The sequence below is a fragment of the Polypterus senegalus genome, chromosome 2 (genome assembly GCF_016835505.1).
Source record: "Polypterus senegalus isolate Bchr_013 chromosome 2, ASM1683550v1, whole genome shotgun sequence".
Lineage (NCBI taxonomy): Eukaryota > Metazoa > Chordata > Cladistia > Polypteriformes > Polypteridae > Polypterus > Polypterus senegalus.
In genome coordinates, this window is record NC_053155.1 from 255,680,173 (window position 1) to 255,693,518 (window position 13,346).

At 41.3% G+C, this 13,346-nt stretch overlaps 1 long non-coding RNA gene across 1 annotated transcript in view; it reads right to left on the reverse strand.

Annotated features, from left to right (window-relative positions):
* Positions 1-11,753, reverse strand: part of LOC120524677 — a 36,045-nt gene extending 24,292 nt beyond the window's left edge. Inside the window, exon 1 of the long non-coding RNA XR_005632822.1 lies at positions 11,664-11,753. This is a non-coding gene — a long non-coding RNA (uncharacterized LOC120524677). The remainder of the gene's footprint in view (positions 1-11,663) is intronic.
* Between the last annotated feature and the right edge of the window lie 1,593 nt (positions 11,754-13,346).

Below are 13,346 nucleotides of genomic sequence, written 5' to 3' on the forward strand. Positions count from 1 at the left end.
TAGGAGTCGTAGTGGACTCCACACAGTCAAGTTCCCGACAGTGTTCAGAAACCATTAATAAGGCTAACAGAATGTCAGGTTATATAGCACGATGTGTAGAGTACAAGTCCAAGAAGATTATGCTCAAACTTTATAATGCACTGGTGAGGCCTCATCTGGAGTGCTGTGCACAGTTTTGGTATCCAGGCTACAAAAAGGACATAGAAGTGCTAGAAAAGGTCCAGAGCATCCAGGCTCTTTTCCAGGCTACAAGGGATGAATTATGAAGAAAGATTTAAAGAGCTGAGCCATTTCAGTTTAAGCAAAAGAAGATTAAGAGGTGACATAATTGAAGTGTTTAAAATTATGGAGTAAATTAGTAGTGGATTAGGACTATTATTTTAAAATGAGTTCATCAAAAATAAGGAGACACAGTTGGGAACTTGTTAATGGTTAATTTGGCACAAACATTAGGAAGTTTTTCTTTTCACAGAGAACCATAGACACATGGAATAAACATGGTAGACAGTAAGATTTTAGGACTTTCAAAACTAGATTTGATGTATTTTTAGAAGAATTAAATGGATAGTACTGGTGAGCTTTGTTGGGCTGATTAAATAGTCAAAAGTCAAAACACAACAGTTGCACAGTAACAATAAGGATTATGTCTTGACATTACACCATGATGGTTAAACACACTGCAATTGTTTTTTACTCTCACTGAGGAACAATTCAGCAATTCTTGTAAGTTTTGACCTACAATTGTGGAAAACTACAACATATAAGCAATAATCATGGGTGTTACCCAGCCGTCATTAACACTTTTATTTTATCTGAAATATAGTTTGAGCTTTTCAATGTGCTCAAACGTAAAACTTTATCTACACCTCTATCAGAAAGACTCCAGCTAACCTCAGTTTGACTAGGCAGGGATAGTGGATAAATGGATGTATTTGAGAGTTAAGGGATAGTGCTGCACACCTTGTTCACTTTTCTATTTATTTTTAACCATTTAGAGATCACACTTGTGATTCTGCAGAACTAGAAAGCATCAGGCCTAGAACCGATTTCAGCTTAATGCTAGTATAAGACATGAAGAAAGAAGAGCACCATAAATGGAAACCAAAATGCTGATATACAAAATCATTATTTAACACAATGTTTCCTAAACAACCGATGACAAATGGAACTGGGTGTTTGTGAGGATGTCGACACATGCTTGTGTAGAAAATTAGTCCAGTTCATTAAAGTACAAATTCTGTAGCAAGTGATATGCCACCCTCCATTTGGTATAATATTTAGTGCAATGGACACTCTTGGGGAGTATGTGATATGAGACGTAGCCTTTAAACAATGCTGTTGACACATCACAGACAGCTTTTGTTTCCAAGCTACAAAATATAATAAACATTTCCTAAGATACCACCATCCTTCACAAAATCTGCAAAAAAAAACTAAGATGACTAACAGCAAAAATATGTATATAATAGTGGGAATGAGAAGGAATGATACAGACAAGCTTGTGTGGTGAATGAACCAGGGTACTAGACTGAAATGTTGAAATAAAAAATAACTTATCTGGCACAAGGATAGTTTATGATTTTTGGGGCGTCTGAGTGTGTGGGAGAGTGAGCAAATAGGGTGGAGTATATAAAGTGCCATGGCAGTGTGTTATGCTAAATGCAGTTTCAGCGCCTTATGTTGTGTTCAGTGTTACAGCATACACTACATTCAATACAAATCTGTAACTGAGTTGCAAAGAAGATTGTATATTAACTTCTTTCTCATATCACTACTTTAAAGTGGTTTGATACATTTCAATCTACTGGCAGTGTAAAGGATATATCTGTTGGAAAATTGAGAACAGTAAAAACACCAGGAAAATTCAAAAGGATGAGATGGGCTGTATATCACATTTCAGTTTTTCAGATTCTTCATCAACATTTATCCTAGCAAAATAAATACAAATACTGTAACACATAAAATCATAAGGAATACCCTTGCTATACAAGTACAACTTTTGTTTACAGTTTATTGAGTTGTTAAATGAAAACTGGAAGGTGCGGAACAAATTGTGAACTTGTTTATGAGAATGTATTATTAATGACAGAACTAAATTGAAAACCTAAAGCAACTCAATAAAAACTGGATACCTGCAAGGTGAGACATGCAACATGTCGCCACGTTTCAGTGCTATGAGTTGAGTGACTAAATGATCATTAATACAATAATGTCCTTTCACAAATAAATCCAATCCTCACACACCTGTTTGTAAACAAGATTTAATTTCTTTCAGATTTACTAAAGGTTACACTATGCATTTACACTGGCAGTGGCACAACTCAAAAATCAATTTCATGTTTTGAACAATTGTTGTTTTATTAGCAATATGTTTGCTTTTAACTTTTGTCTTTTGTTAAGATTTATATGAGAAACATGCTGGAACAAACACAAATTACTTTATTATATGGCCATTGTTATTTGTCCATGCATTGCTCTGCTGTCCTTTTTTTAATTTGGTTCCTCAGATTAAAAACTTTAAAAATACCTGAGATGGAGTGCAACAAGTCAAGGATTCAAATTACCTTACAAAATTACTTGTAAGAGAAAGCCAGTCACTCATTAAAATAACAATTTGCATGACATATGCAAGTATAGTTTATCCTCAAAATATCATCTGTATTGGAATCTGTGAGCCACACAGATCACTTGTTATCAGTTGTTGATTTCCATACAGTACATACATGTATATACAGTGGTGTGAAAAACTATTTGCCCCCTTCCTGATTTCTTATTCTTTTGCATGTTTGTCACACAAAATGTTTCTGATCATCAAACACATTTAACCATTAGTCAAATATAACACAAGTAAACACAAAATGCAGTTTTTAAATGATGGTTTTTATTATTTAGGAAGAAAAAAAATCCAAACCTACATGGCCCTGTGTGAAAAAGTAATTGCCCCCTTGTTAAAAAATAACCTAACTGTGGTGTATCACACCTGAGTTCAATTTTCGTAGCCACCCCCAGGCCTGATTACTGCCACACCTATTTCAATCAAGAAATCACTTAAATAGGAGCTGCCTGACACAGAGAAGTAGACCAAAAGCACCTCAAAAGCTAGACATCATGCCAAGATCCAAAGAAATTCAGGAACAAATGAGAACAGAAGTATTTGAGATCTATCAGTCTGGTAAAGGTTATAAAGCCATTTCTAAAGCTTTGGGACTCCAGTGAACCACAGTGAGAGCCATTATCCACAAATGGCAAAAACATGGAACAGTGGTGAACCTTCCCAGGAGTGGCCGGCCGACCAAAATTACCCCAAGAGCACAGAGACGACTCATCCGAGAAGTCACAAAAGACCCCAGGACAACGTCTAAAGAACTGCAGGCCTCACTTGCTTCAATTAAGGTCAGTGTTCACGACTCCACCATAAGAAAGAGACTGGGCAAAAACGGCCTGCATGGCAGATTTCCAAGGCATAAACCACTGTTAAGCAAAAGAACATTAGGGCTCGTCTCAATTTTGCTAAAAAAACATCTCAATGATTGCCAAGACTTTTGGGAAAATACCTTATGGACTGATGAGACAAAAGCTGAACTTTTTGGAAGGCAAATGTCCCGTTACATCTGGCGTAAAAGGAACACAGCATTTCAGAAAAGAACATCATACCAACAGTAAAATATGGTGGTGGTAGTGTGATGGTCTGGGGTTGTTTTGCTGCTTCAGGACCTGGAAGGCTTGCTGTGATAAATGGAACCATGAATTCTACTGTCTACCAAAAAATCCTGAAGGAGAATGTCCGACCATCTGTTCATCAACTCAAGCTGAAGCGATCTTGGGTGCTGCAACAGGACAATGACCCAAAACACACCAGCAAATCCACCTCTGAATGGCTGAAGAAAAACAAAATGAAGACTTTGGAGTGGCCTAGTCAAAGTCCTGACCTGAATCCAATTGAGATGCTATGGCATGACCTTAAAAAGGCGGGTTATGCTAGAAAACCCTCAAATAAAGCTGAATTACAACAATTCTGCAAAGATGAGTGGGCCAAAATTCCTTCAGAGTGCTGTAAAGACTCATTGCAAGTTATCATAAGCGCTTGATTGCAGTTATTGCTGCTAAGGGTGGCCCAACCAGTTATTAGGTTCAGGGGCAATTACTTTTTCACACAGGGCCATGTAGGTTTGGATTTTTTCTCCCTAAATAATAAAAACCATCATTTAAAAACTGCATTTTGTGTTTACTTGTGTTATATTTGACTAATGGTTAAATGTGTTTGATGATTAGAAACATTTTGGGTGACAAACATGCAAAAGAATAAGAAATCAGGAAGGGGGAAAATAGTTTTTTACACCACTGTATATATATATATATATATATATATATATATATCAAAAACAATTCTATACAAAACTAACTGTTGACATGCATGGTTTCTACGTTTACTAAAGCATACACAATCATGCATAGAATATATTGCCTATATATTAACTTGAATTCTTAAAATAAACACCAGTTTGTCCAGCTTTAAAAGGATTTTAGAAAATACAGCTATTGAAGCGTAATTGCTGTTGCTATTGTATATTCTGTTTTCAACAAAATGCATTTTAAAGTGGCACTCAGGTAATTGCCAGCTGATCCTATAAATGCAAATTCCACATTTTTGGACACAGAAAAGGCTGATAAGGCCAATTAGTACTTTCTAACAGAACAAATCAAAAATAAAAAGGTTAAACAAGACATTATTCCAACCGCACTAATGTTTTCCATATACAGACAGTGGTCCTATATTATTAGATGTCATAATTTGGGGACGAAAGGGTTTTCTAATCAATAAGACACAGCATACATTATATTTCATTTATAGGAAGTAGAATATAGCTGAATACCAACAACAATTATCCATGGCTGCCATTAGCCCACTTCTAGGGTCCTACTTATTCATATTCAGGCAAATATTGATTAGTAGCATAATTTTACACAGATTAGCCACCAGTGAGATTTTGTTTAATAGTGTGAGATGTGTTCACATGTGGACCCCCTGAGTTGCCATTCTGCTTCAGGAGAATACATGTAAATACACACAATGAATGTAAAGGGCTTGTATTAATAATGTTTTACTGTGTGTGGGACAGGGGTTGATATTGGTAAATGAATACAAATTTTGAATTTAATTATATTCCCAGACAAGTTTAATTATATATTTTTACTTTATCATACTTAATGTTTATACATTCTAATTAGCATAAGATTTTGAAAGTGATGTCAATTAAGTCCTGCTTTAAGTAAATTGAATGATAGCTATGTTAAGGCCTTCTGTAGACGATCTTACACCCTGAGGGGCCTGGTACAGTCTTTTGCTACATCATACAAACTTTGCCACACATCGATACAAACAGTGCCTCATTTGCAAGTGATGGGTGTCAATGTCACGCTCATAGTAAACACTTTGTTGCAATATTTACAATCAACTTTTAATCTGGAATGAAATCATACGTGTAGTGTTTCATAAATTGTCCAAAAAATTGGAAAAAATCATTGTAATTATTCTATATAAGACATACCCAAGTGTTATGCGTCAACCAAAAGATCTCAACCAGTTGATTACAACCAATGCGATGAACCCTCCTACCGACTGAGCAAACGCAAACTACAGGCTGAAATTCAGAAACAGGGTTACACCACTCTGATTTTTCGTGTGCTCTTGCATATTACTTCACAAAACAACAGCAAATATCTGCAAGTGACACATCAGCACTTACAGTAAATTCTCCTCATATCCAAGCACATTATTGTAGGATGCATGAATCATGAGATATCCTCCAAATCCAGGTCATTAGCTCCAACTCAATAGATCACACATTTGCAAACCTAATACCATTGGATGGCAGCGACAGTGATGTTTCCAACAATATGTAAATGTCAATATATGGACATAATGAGACATAGGTGAGTGCATGTGTAAACAAGTATAAGTCTCTAAAATTAGCATGGCATATCTGCAGACGAAGAGTAGCAGAGCATCGAAGAGCATCATTGAGTATCGTTTTCACTTATTTTCCAGAAAAAATGTCTTCAAGTTGACCAAAACCCTTGGGATTAATAAATTATCTATCTATCTATCTATCTAAAATGCACTTTGAGAAAACTGTGATAAAGACCTGGGCAATTTTGAGTTTGACACAAACAACAACTCAGAAGAAGAGTTTCCTGAGTAAGTAAACTTCCATCCATCCATCCTCTTCCGCTTATCTGAGGTCGGGTCGCGGGTTTAGCAGCTTAACCAGAGAAGCCCAGACTTCCCTCTCCCCGGCCACTTCTTCCAACTCTTCTGGGAGAATCCCAAGGCATTCCCAGGCCAGCCGGGAGACATAGTCCCTCCAGCGTGTCCTGGGTCTACCCCGGGGCCTCCTCCCGGTTGGGCGTGCCGGAACACCTCACCAGGGAGGCGTCCAGGAGGCATCCTGATCAGATGCCCGAGCCACCTCATCTGACTCCTCTCGATGCGGAGGAGCAGCGGCTCTACTCTGAGCCCCTCCCGGATGACTGAGCTCCTCACCCTATCTTTAAGGGAGAGCCCAGACACCCTGCGGAAGAAACTCATTTCAGCCGCTTGTATTCGCGATCTCGTTCTTTCAGTTCACTACCCATAGCTCATGACCATAGGTGAGGGTAGGAACGTAGATCGACTGGTAAATTGAGAGCTTTGCCTTACGGCTCAGCTCTTTTTTCACCACGACAGACCAATGCAGAGCCTGAATCACTGCGGATGCCGCACCGATCCGCCTGTCAATCTCACGATCCATTCTTCCCTCACTCGTGAACAAGACCCGAGATACTTGAACTCCTCCACTTGGGGCAGGATCTCTCCCCAACCCTGAGAGGGCACTCAACCCTTTTCCGGCTGAGGACCATGGTCTCGGATTTGGAGGTGCTGATTCTCATCCCAGCCGCTTCACACTCAGCTGAGAACCGATCCAGCGAGAACAGAAGATCACGGCCTGATGAAGCAAACAGGACAACATCATCTGCAAAAGCAGTGACCCAATCCTGAGTCCACCAAACGGACCCCTTCAACACCCTGGCTGCGCCTAGAAATTCTGTCCATAAAAGTTATGAACAGAATCGGTGACAAAGGGCAGCCCTGGCGGAGTCCAACTCTCACTGGAAGCGGGCTCGACTTACTGCGGCAATGCGGACCAAGCTCTGACACGGTTGTACAGGGACCAACAGCTCTTATCAGGGGTCCGGTACCCCATACTCCCGGAGCACCCCACAGGATTCCCGAGGGACACGGTCGAATGCCTTTTCCAAGTCCACAAAACACATGTAGACTGGTTGGGCAAACTCCCATGCACCCTCCAGGACTCTGCTAAGGGTGAAGAGCTGGTCCACTGTTCGCGACCAGGGCGAAAACCACACTGTTCCTCCTGAATCCGAGGTTGACTATCCGGCGGACCCTCCTCTCCAGAACCCCGAATAGACTTTTCCAGGGAGGCTGAGGAGTGTGATCCCTCTATAGTTGGAACACACCCTCCGGTCCCCTTTTAAAGAGGGGACCACCACCCCGTCTGCCAATCCAGAGGCACTGTCCCGATGTCCATGCGATGTTGCAGAGGCGTGTCAACCAAGACAGTCCTACAACATCCAGAGCCTTAAGGAACTCGCGTATCTCATCCACCCCCGGGGCCCTGCCACCAAGGAGTTTTTTGACCACCTCGGTGACTTCAGTCCCAGAGATGGGAGAGCCCACCTCAGAGTCCCCAGGCTCTGCTTCCTCGTGGAAGGCATGTTAGTGGGATTGAGGAGGTCTTGAAGTACTCCCCCACCGACCCTAGCGTCAGTGAGGTCAGCAGCACACCATCCCCACCATATACGGTGTTGACACTGCACTGCTTCCCCTCCTGAGGCGCGGACGGTGGACCAGAATCTCCTCGAAGCCGTCCAAAGTCATTCTCCATGGCCTCTCCAAACTCCTCCCATGCCCAGTTTTGCCTCAGCAACAACGAAGCCGCGTTCGCTTGGCCTGCGGTACCTATCAGCTGCCTCCAGAGACCCACAGGACAAAAAGTCCTATAGGACTCCTTCTTCAGCTTGGCATCCCTCACGCCGGTGTCCACCACGGGTTGGGGATTGCCGCCACAGGCACCGACCACCTTGCGGCCACAGCTCCGGTCAGCCGCCTCAACAATAGAGGCGGAACATGGCCCATTGGACTCAATGTCCCCACCTCCCTCGGGGCGTGGTTGAAGTTCTGCGGAGGTGGGAGTTGAAGCTACTTCTGACAGGGGACTCTGCCAGCCGTTCCCAGCAGACCCTCACAACACGTTTGGGCCTACCAGGTCTGACCGGCATCTTCCCCCACCATCGAAGCCAACTCACCACCAGGTGGTGATCAGTTGACAGCTCCGCCCCTCTCTTCACCCGAGTGTCCAAGACATATGGCGCAAGTCCGGCGACACACCACAAAGTCGATCATCGACCTGAGGCCTAGGGTGTCCTGGTGCCAAGTGCACATATGAACACCCTTATGCTTGAACATGGTGTTCGTTATGGACAATCCGTGGCAGCACAGAAGTCCAATAACAAAACACCGCTCGGGTTCAGATCGGGGCCATTCCTCCCAATCAGCCCTTCCAGGTCTCACTGTCATTGCCCGTGAGCATTGAAGTCTCCCAGCAAAGCGAGGGAATCCCAGAAGGTATGCCCTCTAGCACCCCTCCAGAGACTCCAAAAGGGTGGATACTCCAAACTGCTGTTGGCATACGCACAAACAACAGTCAGGACCCTTCCCCACCCGAAGGCGGAGGGAGGCCACCCTCTCGTCCACCGGGGTAAACCCCAATGCACAGGCTCCAAGTGGGGGCAATAAGTATGCCCACACCTGCTCAGCACCTCTCAACGGGTGCAACTCCAGAGTGGTAGAGAGTCCAGCCCCTCTCAAGGAGATTGGTTCCAGAGTCCAAGCTGTGCGTTGAGGTGAGCCCGACTATATCTAGCCGGAACCCTCTCACCTCGCGCACTAGCTCAGGCTCCTTCCCCTTCAGAGAGGTGACATTCCACGTCCCAAGAGCCAGTTTCTGTAGCCGAGGATCAGACCGCCAAGGTCCCGCCTCGGCCACCACCCAACTCACACTGCACCCAACCTCCTTGGCCCCTCCCATAGGTGGTGAGCCCATGGGAGGAGGACCCACGTTACCTCTTGGGCTGTGCCCGCCGAGCCCCATGGGTGCAGGCCCAGCCACCAAGCGCTCGCCATCGAGCCCCACCCCCAGGCCTGGCTCCAGAGGGGTGCCCCGGTGACCCGCGTCCGGGCAAGGGAAAACGTCGTCCAAGTTTTATTCTTCATTGGAGGTTTGTTGAACCGCTCTTTGTCTCATCCCTCACCTAGGACCAGTTTGCCTTGGGTGGCCCTACCAGGGGCATAAAGCCCCGGACAACATAGCTCCTAGGATCATTGGAGTAAGTAAACTTGCTAAACTATTATTCTGTGTAATTTGCATTTAATTTTGATCGTTGTAGATCGTTGTTACTTAAAATTATTATATGTAATGTTATATTTACAATGGCACCATCAAGCAGCTATAATGCATATTTTATAATGCATAATATGTATATATTATTTAAAATCTATAGGTATATTACAATGTGTATCTCTTCATCTCCATTCATTAGTGTTGCATTTATATTTTTATAGTTTTTACATAAAACTATTTTATATTTATAAGTACGTGTGCATGTGTATGCATGTATTATATATAATGTGTGTGTGTGTGTGTGTGTGAGCAATATTGTTATTTATATGTGGGAACCACCAGAGAGCCACAAACCCCAAACACAGTAACACAACCCAAGTTATACAAATAAAGGATATTTATTCCACAAAACATCATTACAGATCTCCTTCCAGCAATGTACCACAATTATACAATAAATCAATGACAATTCTTCCTCCTTCTCTGCTCTGCTGAGTGTTGCCTGCTGCCCCCCAAGTCTGACTCGTCTGTGTGTCAGCAGGTTCCTTTTTTAAGTTGGCCCCAAGAATGTTTCAGTATAGTTGGTGTCACTGTGCTGTCTTAGTGTTATTGTCCTTTTACAATTTATGAGCATTTTCAAAATATGTTTACTGTATATAACTGATGGTTGCACAGGGACCAGCTTGATGAGGACTGGGAGCCTCAACTGAAAAAAGATCAGTACTATCTTCTTTCGCATCTGGCCATGGCGCATCAACAGGCTAAAAGTACCTGAGCATCAAAGAACATCATTGAGCATTGTTTTTGTTTATTTCCTAGTTTAGCAGGAGTTTCTAAGTAATGGAATTTTAGTAAATTACATCAGGTTCTAGTGAAAAATTGACTGTTGTTCCTTTACTTTTGCGTTAACCCATTAATGCCTCGTGTTCCATTATTGGAACGACAGTCAGGTAATTTTATACATTATGTATAATGTAAGAAGTGAATTTGCCTAGTGTTCCAATTTTGAAACGCCACATAACTCAACAATGGAATGTAATAATTTTTTTTTCTCTTCAAATTCTTGTTCCTTATATTTTTCTATGCAACATATGTGAATTTCATGCACAAACTCCTTAAGCATAAATGGGTTAATAAAGCTTTAATTTGTGTGTATCTTCCTTAGGTGAAAACTGCTACCTGTTACACCCATTTGGAGATGTTTTGGATGGTGGGGGAGGGAGACCTATGGTGCTAAATGCTCTATTTATTTGGTTGTGTTATCAACATGAAACTTTACACAGGTACAGTTTGAAATGTCTGGAAACATATCAAAAGTGATAAAACTATCCTGGCATTTCTTATACGTGAGATATACTGTATTAGAAAACAAAAATTTGAAAAAATTACCTAGAGAGCCTTTTTTTCCTAGTTTAGCAAAAGTTTCTAAGTAAAGGAATTTTTAAATTTGACACAAACACAGATTTTATCACATTTGAGAAGCTCTCGGTCAGGTTTTAGTGAAAAATGGACTGTCCTACCTTTATTTTCTGAATAATAAAGCTTTATTTTGGGGCAACCCCCCTCAAGTGGAGATTACTGAAGAATGCCCCCAGAGTGTATTAACTTAAATCTCTTTGTCTAATTTAGAGACCACATGAACTCTCCTATTAGTGAGCAGATGAGCTTTATGTTAAATTTCAGATTATGGAATGTGCATATCCTTAATGTTTGGATGATGTTTAAGAGAGATTAAACAACATGTTTTTTTTTTATCCATAATCTGTTTTATGGACATCTATCTTTAGAATTCTGAAAAGATGTTGAGAAAAATTTGATGGGTACAACAAACTCATGCAATTTTAGATAGTACCAAATCTTATTAGGAGTGGTTGTCCCATCAAAATTTCTCCATGACCAAGTTGTAAAGTTTTAATGAATTCACAATGAACCACAAAAAATTGTTCAGGGCTTTGCAGGTCCCTCTCACTGTGGCTGACATTAAGATTCATGACTCCACCATCAGAAAGACACCAGGCAAAGACTGAATCATTTGCAAAGCAGCAAAAGCTGGAAACCCCTGATGATTTACAAAATCATTAATAAATACTTGTGTGTTAGACATTACCAGCTTGATGGCAGGGTGGTAGATTTTCACAGAATATAAAGAAAGGGACCACTGCTAATGATTACAGAGGAAACAAAAAACATTTTGGTACTTACTCCATTCTGTAGTTGCATACAAATCTCTAGTGTTCTTTTCTCATATGTCTGAAGAGCCAACAATTATATACCTTGAAAAAGTTTCATAGTTCCAACTTTTGAACTTTCTGGTGAATCTAATTATTTTAAAAAGAACACAGATAAAAATAATATTTTCTGCTGAAGCACAAATGCATTAAAAATACTAAGCATACAACTAGACTATGAACAGGTGAACAACACTGTGTATATTGTTTAAGACTTAAACTACAGTTAAACATCAAATTTCACTCATTTAAAAAACAGGATACTGAGTACATTACTACCAAATACAGGCCCACAGCAATACTGCAGGTAGGAGTTTATTGCCAAATATAAAATGACAATTCCCAGTATGCTTTTGTTACCTCAGAGGCAAGTACTGCTCAAATTCACAAGATGCAGGAAAAGTTTACAGTGGCCTAAAAGTCACCCAAAAAATGGTACAAAATACACAGATAACAAGCAGCATATTTTACCCACAAATTGTAAAAAAAGTGCATGTTTTTATTGTAATAACGTTATTTTTAAAATATCAGTTACACCAATATTTTTTTCTCAAGGGAGGGTGTCTTCTTCTTCTTTCGGCTGCTTCTGTTAGGGGTTGCTACAGCGGATCATCTTTTTCCATCTCTTCCTGTCTTCTACATCTTGCTCTGTCACACTCATCACCTGCATGTTCTCTCTCACCACATCCATGAATCTTCTTTTAGTCCTTCCTCTTTTCCTTTTCCCTGGCAGCTCTATCTCTACACATGTCTAAATCAACACAATCTCGCCTCTCTGACTTTGTCCCCAACTGTCCAACCCAAGCTGACTCTCTAATGTACTCATTTCTAATCTTGTCCATCCTTGTCACACCCAATGCAAATCTTAGCATCTTTAACTCTGCCATCTCCAGCTCTGTCACCTGCTTTCTGGTCAATGCCACCGTCTCCAACTCATATAACAAAGCTGGTCTTACTACCATCTAGTAGCTCTTCCCTTTCACTCTTGCTGATGACCATCTGTCACAAATTACTCTTGACACGCATCTCCAACAATTCCACCCTGCCTGCACTCTATTTTTCACCTCTCTTCCACAATCCCCATTACTCTGTACTGTTGATCCCTACTATTTAAGCTCATCCACCTTCACCAACTCTACTCCCTGCATCCTCACCATTTCACTGACCTTCCTCTCATTCACACACATGTATTCTGTCTTGTTCCTACTGACCTTCATTCGTCTCCTCTATAGAGCATATCTCCACCTCTCCATGGTCTCCTCAACCTGCTCCGTATTCTCGCTACAGATCATTGACAGCAATGTCATCAGCAAACATCTTAGTCCAAGGGTACTCCTGTCTAATATCATCTGTCAACCTGTCCATCACCATTGCAAGTAAGAAAGGACTCAGCACTGATCCCTGATGTAATACCACTTCCACGTTGAATGCATCTGTCATTCCTACCACAGACCTCACCACTGTCACACTTCCCTCGTACATATCCTGTACAACTCTTACATACTACTCTGCCACTCCCAACTTCCTCATATAATACCACAACTCATCTTGAGGCACCCTGTCATATGCTTTCTCCAGGTCCACAAAGACAATGCACCTCCTTCTTTCCTTCAGTGTACTTCTCCATCAACACCCTTAGAGCAAACATTGCATCTGT